This window comes from Leptonychotes weddellii, chromosome 2 (assembly GCF_054177405.1).
Source record: "Leptonychotes weddellii isolate Sample4059 chromosome 2, ASM5417740v2, whole genome shotgun sequence".
NCBI lineage: Eukaryota > Metazoa > Chordata > Mammalia > Carnivora > Phocidae > Leptonychotes > Leptonychotes weddellii.
The window spans coordinates 40,021,117-40,044,319 of NC_138370.1; the positions used below are offsets into that span (position 1 = coordinate 40,021,117).

Below are 23,203 nucleotides of genomic sequence, written 5' to 3' on the forward strand. Positions count from 1 at the left end.
CGTCTAGCAGGAAAAGTAAACAGATAAAAAACTACACACATTATAATGGTGTTAGGAAGATGTGAAGAACACTTTGAGTGCCTGTGACATGGGGACTTGAACAAATGTGAGGGAACAGAGGAGGTCGCCTTAGACCACGCCCTGGACGCTGAGCTGCAACCGCTGGGGGAAAAGGCAGAGAACATTCTAGGCAGAGGAAGCAGCATATGCTGTTATGGTAAGAAGAACATGTGCGAGAAACCCGGAGAAGGTCGGTGATGAGACTGACCAAGCAGTCAGAAACAGACAAACAAAACAGGCAGGCCTCGGAGGCCAAGCTCACGATGATGGATGTCGTTCCAAGAGCATGAGGAAGTTGTTGAAGGATTTCAAGCAGCGGAGCAACATAGATTTGCATTATCAAAAGACCACTCTTTTGGGGCATCTGGGTAGCTCAATGGGTTAAGTGTCTGCCTTTCTGCCTTCAGCTCAGGTCATGATTCCAGAGTCCTGGGATCGAGCCCCACATCAGGCTCCCTGCTCAGCGGGGAGTCTGCTTCTCCCTCTCCCTCTGCCTCTCCCCCAGCTCATGGTCTCTCTTGCTTTCTTTCAAATAAATAAAATCTTAAAAAAACAAAAAAACCCCACTCTTTTAAACTTAGAGAATGAGCTTGAGAAGAACAAGAATGGATATGGAATAGATTGGTGAGGATGAAGAGATTATAGTGGCTTAAAACTAATGAAGATGGGGCAAAAAATAGATTTGAGAGACATCTAGGAAGTAAAATCAACAGGATGGGGTGAATGATGGGACATGCCACCCCAAGGCTATCGGATGATGGCGCCGTTTCCTGAAGGACAGCCAGCCCAGTGGTCCCAAGGAATTGAGGGCTTGTCAGAGAACCCAGTCCAAGTGTGGACAGGTCACTGGACAGACGGAGTCTTCAACCCCGAGGAAGGAGCTGGGATGCAGATGCAGATTTTGGTCTTAATCAGCAAAAGGGTGGTCAATGAAGCTATAGCATGGATGATGTAGTCTAGGGGAGAGAGGGAAAGAGAAGAGAGTCTAGGAGAAACCCCAGGGGCCTGCAGCACTGACAGATTTGGATAGAGGAGAAGCTAAAAGGAGGTTGAAGAGACAGAAAGAAACTGGAAGGAGAACCAGGCCATGGGACTAGGGAGAAGAGTGTTTTTATAGAGCTGTGATGCCACGTGCTTTGGGATGAGTTTAAATGAAGGGCTGCACAGCAGTTGGTTCGGTTCATCATTGATGGGAACCATAGACTCAAAGATTGCTGGGGATGGGAGCTAGACCAGAGTGCTTTGCTGAGTGAGAAGAGGAAGAAAGAAAGATGGCCCTTTCTGGAAAATGTGCCACAGAGGACAAGAAAGCAATAGGGTGTTAACGGGATAGAGCTATTTTTTTTTTAAAGATGGAACAAATTTGAACTTATTTAAATATTTATGGAAAGGATGTAATAGAGAAGTTGGAGTTGAGGGTGAGGGATGGCAAGGGGCAGGGTTTTGTTCTGTTTTCTTTTTGACATGTTAAGTTTTATGACACAGAAGACAAAGCCTTCTCAAGATTTCTTGGCGGTGCCTCAGTCTCCAAGCCCCTGATTGCTCCAAAAAGAAGGCCAGTGGATAGTGCCTGCTGGGGGGCGATTGTTCCGAGCACGGAATGGAGCGTGTACGGCGTTGCCTGACCGAGGGGGCGTGCGGAGGTGGAAGACCCCATACAGGCGAGGGCAGTTCAGGCGCCTAAGACAGCTTTATGACAGGACGTTATTTATGCCAACTTGCATACACATGCCTATTTAAAAAAAAAAAAAAAAAACAGGAAAAAAAACTTACACTGAAAACCTTTTCTGCATCTGTTGAGAAAAAATGCTTTTCCGTCATATGTTAGTGTGGCAAATTATATTAAGTGATTTAAAGCAAATTTATTCGTGCTTTCCTGAAATAAACAAAATTCAGCCATGACTGTAAATCTACAAAGCTGGATTCAGTTGTACACGAGTGGGGCTCAGGTGTCTGCCTCTCCCCCAAACTCACCAGGCCTTCCTCCTGCAGGCTCAGGGAATCCACTCTCCTCTTCCCACCAAAGGCTGGTCTCTACCCCCTCATGGACAACCCACTTGAATTGCTGAGGTGGGTCTCTACCTTTGAAACACAGAGGTCCCATAGTGGCTTCCCGAGCAACTTGCTTGCCTGCCAAATTCTGTTCTTATCCTGAAATGTGTGCCCACACGTGTGTGCACATGCACACATGTGTACACACACATACAGTATCAAAGAGGATCAGAGCTTTAGGAGTTGTAATTACAAATATTCATGCCCTCTCCCTCCTGAGACTCTACCAATATTATGGTAAAAGAACTTAATAAAGGTATAAATCGATCCTTATATAAAGGAGAGGAGCCTCAGCAGACAGATTTCAGCACCATTTTGGAAGCAGAATGCCAAGGGAACTAGGAATTTGCCCTCTCCTTACACTTACAGTGATGTCTCAGTACTCCCATGGACTGAAGCCCCGGCAGTGCCCAGCAGACCCCCTCCTGATTCAGGCTCTGCTTCAAGCTAAGCTGTTTCAATGTGCTTCTGAGATCTGTAAGGCCCGACATGAAGTCTCCTGCTGGTCTGCCTGTGTCTGTAAGGAGGTTCATGGAATTAGGCTCAGTGTGATGGATATGCATCAGAGATGAGAGGGCCAACGGGGAGAGGTGAGGGCAGAGAAAGACACGTCACGATTCATGAAGGTGGGGGGGCGGGGAGATGCACAGGACAAATTAAAATTTCAGAGCTTAATGTCCTAGACAAACTGATAATGCTACTGAATAAAGTCCTTTTCAGCTTTTTGAATTAGCATATAAGTAATCATGGTTTTTTTACTACAATATGTGGGTTTATTGATATTGACATTTGTAAACACAAACTTAGTTTTATTTTTTTAATTTATTTTTTTAAGTAAACTCTACCCCCAACATGGTGCTCGAACTCACGACCCTGAGATGAAGAGTAGCATGCTGTACTGACTGAGCCAGCCAGATGCCCCCAAAACACAAATTTATTTATTTATTTATTTTATTTTTTTAAAGATTTTATTTATTTATTCATGAGAGACAGAGTGAGAGAGAAAGGCAGAGGGAGAAGCAGGCTTCCTGTGGAGCAGGGAGCCTGATGCGGGACTCGATCCCAGGACCCTGAGATCATGACCTGAGCTGAAGGCAGATGCTTAACCATCTGAGCAACCCAGGCGCCCCAAAACACAAATTTATTAATCTTTTCTCATGGAAGTCAAATTTGGAATGTCTCAAACTGATGTAGTTTGAATAGTCCCTTAGAGACCAAACAAGTGTTGTTTTTTCATTGTAGTAAAACACATAACAAAATTTACCATCTTAACCACTTTTTCAATTATTATTTTTTAGTATACTTTTTAGAGCAGCTTTAGGTTCCCAGCAAAACTGAGTGGAAGGAACAGAGTTCCCATATACTCCCTGATCTTCATATGCACAGCCTCCCCACTATCAGCATCCCCCAGCAGAGGGGTCCATTTATTCCAATTGATGAACCTACACTGACACATCTTTATCATCCAGTGTCTATAGTTCACATTAGGGTTCACTCTTGGTGTATGTTCTGTGGGTTTAGGCAAATGTATAGTGACATGTTACCATCATTACAGTATCATACAAAACAGTTTCAGTGCCTTAAAATCCTCTGTGCTCTCCCTACTCATTCCTCCCTCTCCCAATCCCTGGCAACCATTGATCTTTTTACTGTCTCCATACTTTTGTCTTTCCCAGAATGTGATAGAGTTGAAATCGTACTATACATAGCATTTTCAGATGGGTTTCTTTCACTCAGTAACACGCATTTAAGTTTCCTTCATCTCTTTTCATGGCTTCAAAACTCATTTTTAAAGTCGCTGAATAGGGGCACCTGGGTGGCTCAGTCAGTTGGGTGTCTGACTCTTGATTTGAGCTCAGGTCATGATCTCTGGGTTGTGGAATCGAGCCCCGCATTGGGCTCCATGCTGCTTCTCTCTCCCCTCTCCCCCCTTTTTCCCCTCCCCCTACTTGCACTCTCTCTCTCAAATAAATAAATCTTTTAAAAATAATAAATAAAGTTGCAGAATAATATTCCATTGTCTGAATGTACCACAGTTTATCTCTTCATCTGTTGAAGGACATCTTGGTTGCTTCTGAGTTTGGGCAATTATGAACAAAATTGCACAGACATCTGTGTGCAGATTTTTGTGTGGGCATAAGTTTTCAACCCCTTTGGGTAATACCAAGCAGTGTGACTGTTGGATCATATGATAAGAGTATGTTTCATTTTGTATGAAACTGCCAAACTGTACTCCAAAGTCGCTATACCATTTTATATTCCACCAACAATGAATGAAAGTTTCTGTGGCTCCACATTCTTATCAGCATTTGGGGTTGTCGGTGTTCTGGATTTTAGCCATTTTAAGAATTGTGTAGAGGTACTTACTGTTTTTTAAATTTGTCTATCTCTGGTGACATATGACATGGATTACCTTTTCACATACTCATTTGCCATCTGTATATCTTCTTTGGTGAGGTGTCTGTTAAGGTCTTTGGCCCATTTTTTAATCAAGTTGTTTGTTTTCTTATTGTTGAGTTTCAAGAGTTCTTTGTATATTTTGGCCAACCGTCCTTTGTCAGATATGTCTTTTGTAAATACTTTTTTTCAAGTCTGTGGCTTGTCTTTTCATTCTGTTGACATTATCTTTCACAGAGAAGAATATTTTAATTTTAATGAAGTCCAGCTTATTAATCTTTCAAGGATTGTGCCTTTGGTGTCATATCTTAAAAGTCATCAAGGTCATCTGGATTTTCTCTTGTGTTATCTTCTATGAGGTGGCATTTTACATTTAGGTCTGTGATCCATTTTTTTTGAGTCATCTTACCTTTTTTAAATGTGCAGCTCAGTAGTCTTAACTATATGCATGTTGTGCAACAAATCTATGGAACTCTTCCATCTTGCAAAACTGAAACTGTACGCCCATTAAACAACATCTCTCCATTTCCCCCAACCCCCAGCCCCTACAACCACTGTTGTATTTTCTCTATACATTGCATTGTCTCTATACTATTCTAGATGCTTCATATTATCATATGGAATCATATAGTAACTCTCTTTTTGTGACTGGCTTATTTTCCTGAATGTAATGTCCTCAAGGTGCATCCATGTTGTAGCATATGACAGCCTTCTTTTTAAGGCTGAATAATATTCCATTGTGTGTGTGTGTGTGTATATACATATATATATACCACGTCTTCTTTGTCCACACACCACATTTTCTTTATCCATTCAAATGTTGGTGGACACTTAGCTTGTTCTCCTGACTATATTATAAATAATGCTAAAATGAACATAGGTATACAAATTTCTTTGAGAACTTGCTCTCAGTTCTTTTGGGTATGTACCCAGAAGTAGGATTGCTGAATCATATAGTAACTCTGTTTTTAATTTTTTGAGGAACCTCCATGTTATTTTCCATTGCAGTTGTACCAATCTATCAGTGGTTCACAAGGGTTTCGATTTCTACACATCCTTGCCAACACTTGTTATTTTCTGGGCTTTTTTCCCTATTTTTTGTTGTTATAGTAGCCATCATAGTGGGTGTAAGGAGACCAAGATTTTTGTGTGTATATATATATATATACACACACACACATATATGTATATGTATATATATACATATTTAAGATTTATTTTAGAGAGAGAGAGAGTGAGAAAGCACACACGTGAGTGGGGGGAGGGGCAGAGGGGGATGGAGAGAGAGAATCCCAAGCAGACTCCCCACTGAGCATGGAGCCTGACATGGGGCTCGATCCCACAACCCCAAAATCATGGCCTGAACCGAAATCAAGAGTGGGACACTCAACTGACTGAGCCAGCCAGGCACCCCCCAAGATTTATATTTTTAATTTTGACCTGGAAATGTATATCGAATAAGCTATACATCATAGTTAAAAGTTGTGTGTGTGTTCATGTGTCTAAGAGAGACTACTGCACAGATGTACACTGTATATTTTTGCTAAATAGCAGTGAGAACATTATTGGAATCATTTGGGAAAGAAGGATGCAATGTGACATGGTGGCAAAAGCCCAGGGAGTGAAGACAGGAGTTCTTACCTGCTTTGCCTCTGGCACTTTGGGTTGGTGAGTGATCACATCAACTCCACATCTCTGTCTCTTCCTAGTGAGGATGGAAAGGAACATGCCTGTAGGAGAGCCGGCTAACATATTCAGACACTTCACCACACAGCCAGCTAGGATAGACAAAGGGCAACGACCAGAGGAGGCTGGAGTTCAGCATGGAGCTGGGTTCTTCCCATTACATACAGATGTTGCTGGACCTGGGCAAAACTCTTTTGAAATACAGATAAAATTTGCTTTACACAGCAGACATGTTGGAGAGATACTGTGTCTATGGGAAACTGCTTTTTATTAAAGCAAAGGAAAATGTAAATGTTTTCAGGGAATTCTACATGAAGGAACCCCATGGTGAAGTTAAATGTAATTTGGTAATGTAAATAATGGATGTTGATTGCCAAGTACAAGTCTTAGAAGAGTTTGTTCCTTACCCCCATCTTTCTCTTTTACCCCCCATTCTTATCTTTCTCACCCCCCTTTTTTTTTTTTGAGAGAGAGAGATAGAGAGCACCCACGAGTGTGTGCAAGGGGAGAGGGTGTGGAGGGGAAGGGCAGAGGGAGAGGGAGAGAGAGAATCCCATGCAGGCTCTACACCCAGCACAGAGCCAACTCCAGGCTGGACCTCACAACCCTGAGATCATGACCTGAGCCAAAATCAAGAGTTGGATGCTTAAACGACTGAGCCACCCAGGCGCCCCCCTCCTACCCACTTTCAATAAGGATTTGATATGCTGTATTAAAGACAAGTAAAAAAATAAAAAGATAAATTGGAGGAAGGGAAATAAAAGATAGAAAAAACTTAAAAGCAGAGCAAATATTAATTCCCAAACACATGCTTTGGGAAGATGAACTTTTTGTTAAAGGAAGCATAAATAAGATTGGATCTGAGTATCCTAGCATCCAGTGCAAAGGGAGAAACATAAACCAATCCAACATTCACACAGTCCAAAAACTGAAACAAGCCAATTGTATAGATCTGATTAGTGATGCCTGATTTTTTTTCCTGAGAGGTATTTAAGAAAGGACACAGTGTCCTGTGAATGCCTGCATCCTCAAAAATCAATTCTAGGATAAACACAATACTGAATTTTTAAAATTCAATGGGGCGGCAAAACATAACCTGGCTTATGTAAAAAATAGAGTTCTTCACCTAAGATATTGCTGATCCTACCTTGTGAGTTCTTGTGGGGTTTTTTGTTTGTTTGTTTTTTAATCTTCAGAATCGACTCATAAAGAACAAAGAAAAAGGGGATTTATTGAACATTGGGAGCTCCAGGCTTAACCTCAAAAATCCTAAGGAAAATAGTTGATGACTTAAATTTGATTTCTGAAAACATTTATACTCTTGTGTATGAACAATACCAGAAACAGTGGGGAAAGGGACCCTCGTGCCCCGTTGGTGAGAACGCAAACTGGTGCAGCCACTGTGGAAGACAGTATGGATGTTTCTCAAAAAGTTAAAAACAGAACTACCCTATGATCCAGTAATTCCATTACTGGGAATTTATCCAAAGAAAATAAAAACACTCACTTGAAAAGATATCCGCACCTCCATGTCCAGTGCTGCATTATGTACAATGGCCAAGATAGGGAAGCAGCCCAAGTGTCTACAGATAGATGAACGGATAAAGGAAATGTGGTATATGTATAACTGGGTGGCTCAGTCAGTTAGGCGTCTGCCTTCGGTTCAGGTCATGATCTCGGGGTCCTGGGATCGAGCCCTGGGTCAGGCTCCCCGCTCAGCGGGGAGTCTGTTTCTCCACCTCCCCACTCCCCCCAACTTGTGCTTTCTCTATTGCTCTCACTCATTTTCTCAAATAAATCAAATCTTTTTTAAAATATCACCTGTCAATTATACTGCAACAACAAGAAACCACACACAAAGTCAAAAGATAAACAATGAACTGAGAAAGGGTTTTTCAACACACATGACAAAGGAAAAATTGCCTCTTCTTTTTTTTTTTAACATTTTTAAAAAAGATTTTACTTATTTATTAGATAGAGACACAGTGAGAGAGGGAACACAAGCAGGGGGAATGGGAGAGGGAGAAGTAGGCTTCCCACTGAGCAGGGAGCCCAATGCGGGGCTCGATCCCAGGACCCTGGGATCATGACCTGAGCCGAAGGCAGATGCTTAATGACTGAGCCACCCAGGCGCCCCAAATTGCCTCTTCTTTAAGGCACCCTCCCCCCGACTCCGATTTGTATGTACATGGTTACTGTGTTGGGAAGGGAAGATGCTGGGGTTAAGGAAGGGCCTTTATAAAAGATACTGTATTATAATTTTTGGACTTCATAAAATCTTTGTGAAATCTTTCTCTCAGAATCAGCCTTATGTGGGGACAATGTTCACCTTCCATGGTGTTGGCCTCACCATGAAGCCCTGTAACGTCTTCCATGTCCTGGCAGCCCCATGAGACCGGCCTTGATTTGTGTTGTTCAGGACCCTAGTGGTTGGGGCTGTGTAGACAGGTCCTGGGTAGCCTTAGCACCCTATGTGGGTTGTTTCATCCCAACTATGGATTTTGGCTTCCACTTTTGACTTTATATAGATAATATCTATATGTTGCCTCCTAGGACTTCACTATGGGAATATCTCCTAGTACTTCAAACTCAATGTGTTTAAGATGGAAATTGACTTCTTCCCCTCAAACTCCTCCTCCTGTTCCTTTACTCCCTCAGAAAGTATTACCACCATTCAACTCCTCCAGCCAAAAACTAGATGGCACCCATACTCCCTTCTCCCAAGGTCGAATACATTGCAAGTCTATTGATGCTGACTCTCATATTTTTCCAGCATCCACTTACTGTCTCACTCCCTACTGTTCCTCCACTGGTTTGGTCACTGTAATCTTTGGTCAGGTTATTGAGCAGCCTCCTGATGTGCCACCCTGCCTCCAATCTTCAGAGGGTTTTGCACACAGTAGCTGGAGTGATCTTTCTAAAATGCACACCTGCATATCACCTTCTGCTCAAATCCCTTCAGAGGCTTACAACTGCCATTGGTAAAAGGACCAAAACTCTTATTCTTGTCGACTGGAGGAAGAAACAGATATATTAACAGATATTTAAATAAATTGTATAAATAAAGGCCCTTTAGATAATGATAAGTTGTAATTGAGCAAATAAACCAGGGTGATGCACTAGATGTGAATGGAGATGTTGATGCAGTGGGATTTGGGGAGGAAGACGACATTCACATTGACTTTGGTCTAGGACAGACAGCATGATAGGGACCCTCCCCTCCTTACTCTCCCGCCTCTTGGAAGGCACTGTGCTTTCTGACCACCGGGCCTTCACACAAAGGCCTTATCTCTGCCTTATTTGCTCCTCCCTCCTCCTTCACTTGGCTAAGACCTACCCTTCAGGTCACTTCTTTAAGGATGTCTGCTCACCTGCCAGAATGCGGTACTTTAGAAAAATGATGCTAAGCTGCCTTGCCCAAGGTGTGTTTCAAGTACATTCTTACTAGCAAGGTAACAAAGAGCTGGGTTCCACATATCTGTCCTCGTCCAGGTGGCTATTGTCTGTTCTTTTTCATCTTGGCCATTTTGATAGGCACAATGATAATATCTCAATGTTGTCTTAATTTGTGTTTCTGTGATTTCAATGAGACTGGGCATATTTTTATGTGTTTACTGTCCATTTGAGTTTTTCTTTTGTGATTTTCCAGTGTCTTTCCTTTAGTTATTTTTCTACTGGTATGCTCATGGTTTTATCATTTGTCTAACACATGTTTGCTGCGTGCCTACTACATATTAAGCAGTTGCTACGAATTATGTCCTCCAAAAATTCATATTGAATTGAATATGGTTAGGGTTGAAGCCCGAATCCCCAGTACCTCAGAAAGTGACTGTATTTGGAGACAGACCCTTTAAAGAGGTAATTAAGATAAAATGAGGTCAGTGGGGTGGAATCCAATCCAATATGACTGGTGTCCTTATAAGAAGAGGAGATTAAGACACGGACACACACACAGTGAAGACGATGTGAAGACAATAGGAGAAGATAGCCGTCTACAAGCAAGGAGGGAGGAAGAAGAAACCAACCCTGCCGACACCTTGATCACGGACTTGCAGCTGCCAGATAGTGAGAAAATAAAGTTATCTCCTTTTTTTTTTTTAATTTTTTTTTTATTCTTATGTTAATCCCCATACATTACATCATTAGTTCTAGATGAAGTGTTCCATGATTCATTGTTTGTGCACAACACCCAGTGCTCCATGCAGAACGTGCCCTCCTCAATACCCACCACCAGGCCAACCCATCCTCCCACCCCCCTCCCCTAAAGTTATCTCCTTTAAGTCACCCAGTCTGCTTTTTTCTTATGGCAGTCCTCACAAATTAGTATAGCAGTGTTCTGGACACTGGGGTGATACATAAATAGATTTATTTTATGTTATATCTTATTATATTTCAGTCTTACTGTAAATTAGGTGGTGAAGTTCCAGCTGGAGTGCAGAAGGCCAATGTACCAGCTTGAAAATCAGCAGAGAGAGTAAATTCTCCCTTCTTCCACCTTTCTGTTCTAGTCAGGCCTCCAACAGATGGGATGAGGCCCACCCACATTGGGGAGGGCAATCTGTTTACTCAGTCTCCTGATTCACATGTTAATGTCACCCAGAAATGCCCACACAGACACACTCAGAATCACTTTTAACCAAATATCTGGGCATCCTGTGGTCCAGTCTAGTCAACACATAAAATTATCAACATTGAAATTATCATGGATAAATGAGAAAAACGCCCCGGTTACCAGGACAGTTCAGGACCTGGAAATGAATTCAAAGTTGACATCGGTAGTTCATTGACTCATATAATTTTAGGTCCGGAAAGGACTTCAGAGGGCATCCTGCTGAACCTTGTGTTTAAGAGCGTAAAGTGCTTAAGTGTTTTGCTCAGATACATATAGCAACTTAGTGGTGGAGACCCAAGTGCCCGCCAATGAATGAGCAATGAGTTCTTATGATAATAATAAGTTAACATGTGTTATACCTCACCTTGTGCCAAACGCCGTTCTCAGCTCATCCCTTGTACTGATGCATTAATAACCTAAGAGCCCTTGATCTGACACATGAGGACACTGAGGCGAGGCCACACGGCCACCAAGGGAAAGAGCCAGGAATCAAACTTGGGCATGTTGATTCCAGGGCCTGTGCTCTTAAAAGCCATGTGAGAACATCGGAAAGATGTGCCTGACAACAGTTCAGGGGCCCGGGAGAGCTTTTCAGTAGGCACGGCTTTTATTTACTAGGTCACCTCAGTTGGACATGAGTGGCCACTGTGGGCTGGGGGAGTTTGGGTAGTTTAGGCCTCCGTAGCCTTTTTGCACCACATTCACTACTGGAGTTTCATTATAGGGGGCTCCTGCCCCTTGTGCAATCAAAAGAGGTTACAGTTACTTTCTTGAATAGCTGTTCGAGAAAATGGGACTGATCTTGATTTGGGGAGCTCTCGGCTGCCCCGTGATGTTTAGGAAAAGCATGAGGCAAAATGGCGTTTCAATACGAGGGAAGGGAACCACTCAGCTTACTGCTCTCCTGGGACAAACAGGAAGCTGGTCTTTGCTTCCTTTCCCCCACAAACAGACTTGTTGCAGACTTTTCTTTTTTCCTTAAAAAAAAAAAAAAAAGAGTGAATCTGGGAGTTTATTTCCCGTACTCTCATACGTGCTTTGTCCACATTTGTGTTTTACTCATCGATGGCATTATTAAAAACACCCTGTCTTGGATCAAGTCCCTAGAAGCAGGACCTGAGACAGATGCTCTTGTGAAAGTGATTTATTCAGAGAATGCTCTGCAGGAAAACCCTGTGAGGGACCGAGGGGTAAGGGCTGGGACCAAGCAAGGATGTAGTCTCAAGTCAAGTTTAGGTTTGAAACATACAAAAAAGCAGAAACAGGGCCATAGATTTAGAGAACAAACTGGTGGTTGCCAGAGGGAGGGGGGTAGGGAGATGGGCAAAATGGGTGAAGGGGCGCGGGAGGTAGGGGCTCCCAGTATGGAAGGAATAAGTCATGGGGATGAAAAGTAGAGCAGGGAAGATGGTCAGTGGTATTGTGACAGACGGGGGTAGCTACACTGTGGTGAGCTCAGCATTACATATGGACTTGTGGAATCATTATACCACGCCTGAAACTAATGTAACATCATCTGTCGACTCTCTTTTGGCTAAAAAAATAAGTAAAGTCTAGGTTTAGCTTAATCCACAGGGGGAAGCTCCTAGAACATAAACTGCACTGTAGAGCTGACCCACCTTGAGGCAAAGGGGGCAGCTCTGTAAATGACATCAGTTTGTGGCTGTGGGTGGCCCTCATCAGGGAAGGGTCACCGTGGAGGCGAGGGGGGCTGCAGGTCCCCCACAGCCACCCCGCACAGGGGCCTGGCAGTGGTTCTGGGCAGGGCACCGAGGCTTCTACCTCACAAAAGCCGTTTGGTTGCTCGGTGTCGACACCATTTCCCAACAACTGCCCCCCTCCACCTCCTCCCATGCATTGCACAGCACGGTGACCCAATGAGCAACGATGAGCGGCAGCATCGAGAAAGGCTGGGAGAGACAGAAGTGGCAGCCGTTAGGGGACAGACTCCGAGTGGCCATTTGGCTTTTGTCCTAACTCACCACATGCCTGGCCTGCTATTCACACACTAATGGGAAGCCTCGGAGTGGCAGAGCAGGAAGGGAACTTGGAAAACATCTGGGCCACGTGTGGGCAAGATGACAGGCTTTGTGTGTACTGTGCTCAAGGGCATGCGGTAAATTCGTGATGCAATCGGGACTGGAACTTCTTCTGACTCGAGGCCAGGGCCCTTTTCCCAACAGTCCACTGCCTGCCTGCCTGCCTCCCCACGGCGTCTGCCCCTGGAGCAACCTCTTGGCTGCCTGAGGACCCTGGAGAGAGCACATGAGTGCAGGCTCAGCAAGGCTGGGATGGACGAGGAACAGGTGGGGCCTCTGTGGTCTGGGCGTGGTGAAGGGCAGGGAAGGGATACTGGTCACATCATCTCTCTTGCAGAGAGGACAGAAGAGGCCAGAAATTTGTGTTTCCACTGCATTGATTTGGAACCCATGCTAGGTCTTGAAAACAGACCAACAACTCCTGTTTTGTTTCTCACGGGCACCTTGGCCTTGGGCATCTTCAGCACCTCCCCATCTTGACTGGATGGAGATGTGGCCGGTGGGACGGCCCCCAGTAGCCCCAGAGTCAGTGCTGCATAGAGCACTGGTCGTATCAATCCCACTACCCAGCGGGGGCCGGACCTATCCCTGCTGCCGTGAGCCCCAGGCTCAGGTGAAGCTCACACCCCCATATGCCCTCAGCGCTACAACTTGGCCCAGATGCTGGCTGTGCTGGCCTTGTCGTTCCACTGGGGATGTGGCCGCATCTTCTGTTTGGCCCTTCCGCTCTGGTCTGGACCCGATACCCTGCCGAGCTCTCGGGCTGTTCCCCTTGGCCAGAACCCTCCTGCCCACTGAGCAGCTGGGATTGCGGTTCTTCAGCTGGTCTGCCACCTGCACACGCCCCTGCTGGGGCCCTCCCAACCTTCTCAAGTTTGCACTTCCTTGGCTCCCAGACTCAGGCAATTCCTGGGGCTTCACCACAGCCCCTGGAATGTTCTGAATTGTGCAGTCTTCCACGCACACCTGAGGCCAGCCTGACAGCAAGTTATTTCTTCCAGCTCCAGCTGGGTCTGGCCTTCTCTTCCATTTCCCTACCCTCCCATGTTTCTGAGCTCCCAGCATGCCTTGCAGCTGAGCCTACCTGAGTTGTGTGGCGGGTTTCTTCCTTTCTGTTTCCCGAGAACCTGAAAGGTGCCAGATACTCTGATGTGCTATGACAGGCATTAGGCAGAAAAGGATGAAAGGAACATGAGGGCTGATAACAAGGAACTCCAAAGAAACCTGGGGTTCTCTTCGAAACATCCCTGTCTGAACGGGGCAGAAGCTGCCAGTGGACGCTGTGGGAAGGAAGGTTAACCTGGGAGCACCTCAGGTCCACCGGCAACCTCACCAGTGCCTGTGTTAGCTTGAGTGTAATGATCTTAACAGACGATATCCTTGTTTACTAATTCATACAGTCCCTATTCCTCCTGCATGCAGAGTTTCTTCTTCAATTTCTCTTCGATCACGCTTTCTTTTTTAAAAAAATTTTTTTGTAGTTTTTTTTTTTTTTTTTAAGTAGGCTCTATGTCCAGCGTGGAACCCAACATGGGGCTTGAACTCACGATCGTGAGATCAAGACCTGAGCCAAGATCAAGAGTCTGATGCTTAACCAACTGAACCATCCAGGTGCCCCTGGTCATACTACTTCCTTAGCATAAAAATCGCCATCAGAATGGCGATCCTTGCCTTCGGAATGGTCTAACTTTGTTGGTCTGGCATTCAAGGCCCTTCCCCTTACACACCCACTTATATTTCTAGTTGTATTTCCCAGTACTGACCTATTAGAACCCTCTTCTGCAACTAGTCTGGTTGATTGGCTGACAGCTACACTGATATTTCATTCCTGAGGCTCCTCGCTCCTCAGATACCCCTGCTCCTTGTGGTCCAACCTTCCCTTATACCTCAAGGTTTGGTCCAGAGACCATGACCTCCAAGATGCCTTCCTAGCCCACATCTCTCCCTCTTTTAAAACAGTGGTTCTCACCCCTGACTGGAATTAGAATCACCTAGGGAGCTTTAAAAAATCAGATGGGGGGCGCCTGGGTGGCTCAGTTGGTTAAGCGACTGCCTTCGGCTCAGGTCGTGATCCTGGAGTCCCTGGATCGAGTCCCGCATCGGGCTCCCTGCTCGGCGGGGAGTCTGCTTCTCCCTCTGACCCTCCTCCCTCTCATGCTCTCTGTATCTCATTCTCTCTGTCTCAAATAAATAAATAAAATCTTTAAAAATAAATAAATAAATAAAAATAAAAAATCAGATGGGGTGGGGAAAGGAGCAGCTGACCAATTTCATCAGGCTCCCCAGGGAGAGTGCCTGGGCATTTGCCTTAAAAAAAAAAAAAAAAATATATATATATATATATATATACACACACACATATATATATTTTATATCTATATAATACATATATATATTTATTTATATATATACAAATAAACTATATATATAATTTATTTATTTGAGAGAGAGCCTGAGTGGGGGGGAGGGGCAGAGGGAGAGAGAGAATCTCGAGCAGACTCCACCCTGAGCCCGATGGGGGGGCTCCATCTCACAACCCTGAGATCATGACCTGAGCAGAAATCAAGAGTTGGATGTTTAACTAACTGAGCCACCCAGGTACCCCTGGGCATTTGCCTTTTTTGTAAAAGCAACCAGATCATTCTCACATGCAGCCAGGGATGCACACATTGCAAACAAATATGTATTTCTTCCACCCCTCTGGTTGCATTGTTATTTAAGACATATGCAAGAGAAACATAAACTTCCTTATTAAGGTATTCCCTTAAAACACAAGATGTGCCCTTCCTTTCTTTTTGTCCTGTGCAGAGCATACCACAGCATCTTTCACATGAAAGCACGGCAAGTATCTGCTGGATGGATGGACTTGTAGAGCACAATCTGCCTAGACAGAGTGTGGAACTGACCCAGTGAGGTGGGTCGGCCATTGTCTTATAGATCTCAAAGGGTGAGAATCCTTGCCAGCGGCTACAATGCAGTGAATGGAATCCTCCACTTGGGCTGTGTTTTTGGAGCCCTTACTCTTTGTACAGGCAACTCTGCTGGGTGCCATCATGCCTTGGGCAGGTACATGCAAGACTAAGATCAGAGCTCATAGCCTACCACAGGAAGTAAGCAATTCATTCTAATGTGATGTGTACTGCAACTAAGATAAGTGCCCAATGTCATGGGTGCTTAGAGGAGGAAGTCATAGTCTGACTGGGACGTATGGGACTACTTCTCATAGCAAGCAACAATTTAACTAGAAAGATCTAGAACGTTGAACAGCTTACCGATGTATTGGTTAGAAATGTCCTCAGCTGCAAGTAACAGAATGCTTAACTAGCAGTGGTTTAAAAAATAATAATAATAGGGGCGCCTGGGTGACTCAGTCAGTTAAGCATCCGACTCTTGGTTTTGGCTCAGGTCATGATCTCAGGGCCGTGAGATTGAGCCCCAAGTCCGGCTCCACGCTCAGCGCAGAGTCTGCCCGAGATTCACTCTCTCCTCTCCTTCTGCCCCTCACCGTGTTTGTGTGCTCTCTCTCTCTCACCCAGTTGCCCCTGATCATGCTACTTTCTTAGCATCAATTAATCTTTAAATAATAATAATAGATAATAATAAAGAACTATTATATATAATATATATGATATATCCAATATATATTTATTATAACAAATAAGTTAGGCACTCAAGATGACTCATTAGCTCAACAATGTCAGGGCTGACATTTCTGGAATTCTCGTGACCTTTAGTCACAGTCACAGGTTGGCTGCAGCAGCCCAGCCATTGTGTCCACATTCAAAGGAGAAAGATGAGGAGGGCAGTGCCAGCCATGTTTTCTCCTTCTATCGGGAAAGCAAAGACTCCCAGAAACCCCCCGGCAGATTTCTCCTTATATCTCATTGGCCAGAACTGTGCCACAGAACTATCCTTAGCAGCAACAGAGTCTGAGCAAGAGATAATTTGCCTTTTCCAGCTTCTATATAGCAAGCCAGCTCAGAGAAGGGGGTTGGACTTGGCTTCTGAGTGAGCCAACTAACGGACAGATTATTTCAAACAGAACGGGATTTGCAAAAACATGCAGCTGTGAAAGCATGTGGAATATTTAAGATCAAATAATTTGGTATCACCAAAGTATGGGGCACATGGCGAGGGAGTGATGGTGGACAACACAGAGAGAGGTTGGGATGAGATTCTTTAAATTCTTGAATGACGTGCTAGCGAGCTTGGGATTCTTCTGCAGAGCCTGGGTAACCAATGATGAAATCAGTATGTTCGGGGAAAAGTGGCAGTAGGGTAGAGGAAGAACTAAGAAAGAAAAAGATGACAGACTTTTTTTTTTTAAGATTTTATTTATTTGAGAGAGAGAGAGTAGAGTGAGAGAGAGAGAGCATGAGTGGGGGTGAGGGGCAAAGGGAGAGGGAGAAGCAGGCTTCCTGCTGAGCAGGGAGCCCAATGAGGGACTCGATCCCAGGACCCTGAGATCATGACCTGAGCCGAAGGCAGAAGCTTCACCGACTGAGCCACCCAGGCACCCCGATGACAGACTCTTTATAGGAATCCAGGCAAGATATGATGAGGGCCCACACTAAAATTTCTTTCAGCATGGTTGCTGGGGGAAGAGTTGGCGGGATAGCCAAGAGGCCAGGGATCTGATGAAAACAGCTGCCAAAATGTCATCTTTCGGTAAAATAGGGCATCCTACCGATTCTACTTCATAAAAACCTCTTGCATGTGTTTCTTGGAAGGAAGAGGAAGGAGGTGATACTCTGCTCAACACCGTCCCTTAGGGTTGCATTAGGTTCCTAGAGCTGCTATAACAAAGGACCACAAACTGGATGGCTTAAAACAACAGAAATTCATTCTGTCATGGATCTGGAAGCTGGAAGTCCAAAATCCAGGTGTCAGCAGGGTTGGTTCCTTTTGGAGATTCTGAGAGAGAATCTGAGGGGGAATTTCCTAGCCTCTCTCCCAGTTGCTGGAGGCACCCGATAATCCTTGGCTTGTAGACACATCACACCAATCTCTGCCTCCATCTTCACATGGTGTTCTCCACTACGTGTGTCTATGTGCTCAAATTTCCTTTGTCTTATAAGACCCACCCTAATCCACGATGACCTCATCTTAGCTTGATCACATCTGTAAAGGCCCTAATTTCAAATAAGGTCATATTCATAGGTACCAGAGGTTAGGACTTGAATGTATCTTTTGGGCAGATGCAATTCAACCCCATAGGTCTATCAGCGCTGCTCTGGTTGAAAGTGTCAGACAAGCTCTGGCTTGAGGGGAAGAGAGGGAGTTTGTCTACTGGCAAAATTTGAAGCACATGGGAGTAGATCTGCTGTCCTCAGTGTTGCTTCATTCTCAGGAAGGATCCCTCCACAGGATGGCTAACCTACCCTGGCTGCATTCAGGTTTACAAAGGTAATCTCAGACAAAGGTCTCCCCCAAGTCTGTGGCAACACCACCATAGGAATCATAGGTCACATGCCCATGCTTTGAGGCATGGAGGCAACTTGCCCAAATTATAACAATTGAAGAGGATTATCATGGAATGTAGGGGATGATTCCACAGAGAGCTGCCAGGCAATGTTCTCTCTCTGCCTCTACCCAGATGAGGGCATGAGGGCAAGGAGAGAAAGCCCCAGCTGGAAATACCAGATTCTTCCTGGCTAACCTTGTTCTTTCGGGCAGCTTATGCAACAGACGGCACTACATCTTCTGACTTACTCTTCATGTGGTTTTGATGGACACATATCTGGCAATTATGTACTTTATTCTGTTCAGGAACCTGGCATTTCCCCCTCATGTCCTCACCTGCCCACAGGAAAGAAAAGCCTGCAAACCAAGTTGCCAAGTGAGCAAGCTGGACTCAACACCTAGAATTTCTTTATTGTTCTCTGCCTCCAGGGCCATGACACTGAGGATGGCTGGCCACTGAGCACCACTCCTCGTACCGTGACCTTTGGGACTCCTTGTGCACATCAGGTTCTCCCTTCACAAGCTCCTTCAGATGCAGAGAACCCCTGTCTGCCTGGTGCTCCAAACTGGCCTACCTCTCCCAGTACAGGCAAGCAAGAAGCTAAAAACACCCAGAGGTCCACACCTGGATTGTCATTCCATAAACATCCCACTGCTGCCACCATCAGCACTCTCAGCATCTAAGCTGGAAAACTGCCCACTTCCCTCCAGCGGGCTTCCCGTCCATGTTGTTCATCCTCAGATCTGACCATAGGCTGGCAGAGTGAGGAAAAACCCCAGGAATAATGAATCCAGGTCCCTCTCCATATAGATGGCGAGACCTTCATTTTCACCCCCATTCACCTACAGGGAGACATTGGAGGAGGAGGGAGCACCTGTTTTGCCTTGCCCAGCATGAGCCTCCTGGACCGGGTTGACCAGCTGCTTGGCTGGATGCCTTTCTTCCCTTTGTCATGGGTGAACAGGGCCCCTGGCTTGGCACTCCATTTTGTTTTGTTTTTTTTATGATTTTATTTATCTATTTGAGAGAGGGTGAGCAAGAGAGAGAGCATAAGCTGGCGGGGGGTAGGGGGGTAGGCAGAGGGAGAAGCAGACTCCCTGCTGAGCAGGGAGCCCGATGCAGGGCTCCATTCCAGGACCCTAGGATTATGACCTGAGCTGAAGGCAGACACTTAACTGACTGAGCCACCCAGGCGCCCCTTGGCACTCAGATTTGACCCACATACTCTTCTTTAGGACCTCCCATAGGGTGAAACGGGGTATTAACATTCTCATTACTAATTTCATTATCAACAAATCATAACAACTATCCCCACATGCACACCCTGTATTTAGTCTTTTCCGACCAGTAGCTGAAAAAGTAGAAATCACCCCTACTATTGAGAAGAACACACTAAAGTTCAGAGAGAGGTTGAGTAATTTGTCCAGGCTCATAGACCTAGCGCGTGATGGGCTGTAGAGGTGAACTCTGCGGGGCAGTGGCCTCAGGCTGTGACAGGCAGCAGGGGAGGTGAGGATGCTTTGACTCCTTTTCTCTTTTCTCCTGGCACCACCTGCATTTTCCCCTCAATTTCTGACCATCTGCCGCATCCAGTTTTCTTAATTAGAAAAAAAACTTTATTTTTTGTTTGTTCACGAGGATTTTTTTCTTTTCTAAATAATCCATTTTTATTTTGTCCTCCTTAACTTCTTCCTCTTAATTTCCTCAAGTTTATTTTTCAGAAGTCAGTGTTCTCAGTGTAATTTTCTAAATGATCTAGCATTTCAGTCTCGACTTTCTCTTTGACCCCAGAGTTAGAGGGTTCTAACCTTTGCAGGTAGTTAACCTTTTGTCATTAATTACAGGTGTTCTCTCTCTCTTTTTTTTTTTTTTTGCTGGTGGAGTGAGGTGTGGGTGGGCAGGCTATTTGTGTTTGGGAATGTTTAGGAAACACTTGTTTATTTGACCTGAATTGACTGTCACCACCTGTGTGAGAGCATTATGTTGAACTCCATGGGAAACACAGAGGTAGGTCAGAAACAGTTGTAGAGAATTGAGTCCCAGTTACCTGCTTTACTGTCTAGTGCTTTTAGTTTTCTTTTCTTTGTTTTTTAATTGAGATATAATTGACATGGAACATTGCATTACTTTTAGATGTAAACATGATGATTTGATTCATGTATATCTTGCAAAATGATCACCACGATGTTTAGTTAACACCCATCACATAGTTACACATTTTTTCCTTGTGATGAGAACTTTTAAGATCTACTCTTCGCAATGCTCAAATATATAATTACTAGAATATTAATTACTAGTAATAACTAGTTTTAACTGCATTGCAGCTAGATATTGTGATCTGCACAATTTCTACTTTTGAACTGTATGGTGCTTTTAAAAATAATTTATCTTCAGGATGCCTGGGTGGCTCAGTCGGTTAAGCGTCTGCCTTCGGCTCGAGTCCTAGCAGGGAACAAAATAGACCAAATCTTTACCCTTCTGAACTTACGTTCTTGTGCAGGGAGGAAGGAAGTAAAAAAAGATCAGTATGAAAATATAGTACAGTGTTTTTGATCTTTTCTATTTAAAGTGTCCTCCACAGATTCCCGGGCAGAAGGGCAGCCGCACCACGATGTGGGAACCTGTTAGAAACGCGGGGACCCATCCTGAGCCAGCTGAGTGTACACCTGTGGCAGAATGCCCAGATGATTCACAGGCGGCTTCAGGTTTGAGAAGCACTGCCTAGCCCCTGCTGAGTGCTAGGGTTTTAGGAAAATTAGGCAGGGAAGGGGTTCATGTGGGAAACAGAGGGGCAAAAGAGAAATTAAATTTCCTTACTACCTACAGCCCATTGACAAGTCCTAGTGACATTTCTCTAGGGACTCAACTGCCTCAACGTTAATACTTTGCTAACGGCAAAAGGCAATCTTAGCTTAACATTACCCCGACACCCCCAGGATCCTGTAAGTCTTCTTTAACATATAAAAGTTCCTTTGGAAACTTCCTTTATCTCTAACCCTCCCCCCCCCCAAATACGTGTTGGCAATCATCTTCCAAGCAAATGGCCCACTGATACACATATGAAGGGTGTCATGACTCAGGTTTTATTAGACAGCAATAAATGACCTTTTCCCAACACTAGCTAGCCCCCTCAAGGCCCTGGAAACCTTGCTTCCAAAAGTCCTTAGAGACTTACCCTATCCCTAACCCCCTCCCAACTTGGAAGTATGTAACAGGCTACTCTTCCTGACCCCAGTGCTTTCTGCCCACAGGTCCTGTCCCCGCTGCTTTAATTAAAGCACCTTTTTGCACCAAAGATGTCTCAAGAATTCTTTCTTGGCCATCGGCTCCAAACTCCAACCTTTCCTACATCAGGGGTCAGGGAGGCCTCACTGGGAAGGAGTCCTTGGGGTACCAGCGGTGAGCTCCGCAGATACCTGGAGGAAGAAGCTGCAGCTAATGGTAAGGCCCCAGGGGAACTGGGAGCTGGCGAAACAGCATCCGCTTGCACCGGACTCAGGCTCAGTAAGTCTTTATTCCAGGCCCTCTGCTTTGGGTGTGTTGGGGCGCTGGTTCCAACGCTGTAATTTGAGCGGGCGCCAATTAGCCAAGCCCCTAGATGCGCCAGGCGCCCTGCCCGGTGCTTACTTGGGGGCACTCACAAATAAAGCGTTATTTGCCTAGAGTTTCTGCCATTCTGTCTGAAGCTTTTCTTTTTCTTTTTTTTCTTTGGCTTTCCTTTTCAGATGCAACTTCTCCCCTTACATCAGTCAGGCTTGTAGCAGAAGAAACCGCAAAGTAACCCTCTGAATTTACTCCTTTCTCTTGGCTTCCTCAATCTTAACGTCTTCCGTAAACTCCGCCCCTCTCCCCAGCATCTTCCCGTTTTTCCAAGCCCCAACCGTCGACACTCTTAAAAGAGTAGACCAGGCAAGTGGATCTCAACCCGAGATCGGGGCTGACCGAGACAATCACCCGTGCTTCAACTTGTCCTCGGTTTCCGAGCAGAAGGGCGGTGGAGCCCGGCTTGGGCCGGCCTCTGACCCAAGCGAGCCCCGCCGCCCAGTCTGGGACCTGGGGCGAATTCCTCTACCCTCTCCCAGTTTTCATCTCCTCCCCGCCAGCCTCCCTGGGTTGTTTTGAGGTCCAAGTGAGATCATTCATAGAAAAGCATTTTGTAAGTCATAAGGTGCTAAAGGTAACACACGCGACAGCGGCAGCGCCACGACTACAGCCAAATGATTGACGGCGCGCCCCTCATGGCCCCCACCCTCCCATCGTCTGGTTTCTTCTGCACCGCAGCCGCACTCGTGCACGCTGACTGCACACGCTGTCCCGGATTCCGCGTCTGGGGCCACAGGTTTCCCCCGGGAGCACGGACCGGATGCAGAGGAGAGCACTGATTGGCTGCGGAGGAGGTGGGCCGAGCGGTGACGCGCGGCGCCGGGAGGCTGCGCCGCGGGGTGCGCGGGGGGGACGGGGCGGGGCGGGAAGGGCGCGGAGGCGCAGAGGGGCGGGGTGGGACCAGGGGGGCAGGGAGGGAGGGAGAGGAGGGGGAGGGGCGGAGGGAGGCGGAGCCGGAGAGGAAAGGGGCGGGGGCGGGGAGGGGGACAGGCTAGGGTGGGACGGGGGGCTGGGACGGGGGCCTGGGTTGGGGAGGGAGGTGGGGGGGCGAGGGCGAGAGCGGTTTTTGTGCCGCCGGGCGGAGCCCTGGTCTCAGGCCCCATGGCCGCGTCCCCCTTACCGCGGAAGACAGTGGCCCTGGAGAATCATTGCTGGTCCATCAGGGGAAGGGACGGGGCCGACGGCGCGGGAGGGGTCGGTCCAGGGCCGCCTAGGGCCCGCGACGGGCGTACCCGCGCCCGCTGAGCCTTGGCTCTCGCACTGTCGCCACGCCCAGGAGGTTTCCGGTCA

General features: G+C 45.9%; 1 long non-coding RNA gene across 1 annotated transcript in view; it reads right to left on the reverse strand.

Annotated features, from left to right (window-relative positions):
- The window catches only part of LOC115942100 (uncharacterized), a 25,967-nt gene extending 2,845 nt beyond the window's left edge, over positions 1–23,122 (reverse strand). The window contains exons 1-2 of the long non-coding RNA XR_014142080.1: positions 23,034–23,122; positions 6,151–6,214 (exon numbers count right to left, since the gene is read on the reverse strand). This is a non-coding gene — a long non-coding RNA (uncharacterized LOC115942100). The remainder of the gene's footprint in view (positions 1–6,150; positions 6,215–23,033) is intronic.
- Between the last annotated feature and the right edge of the window lie 81 nt (positions 23,123–23,203).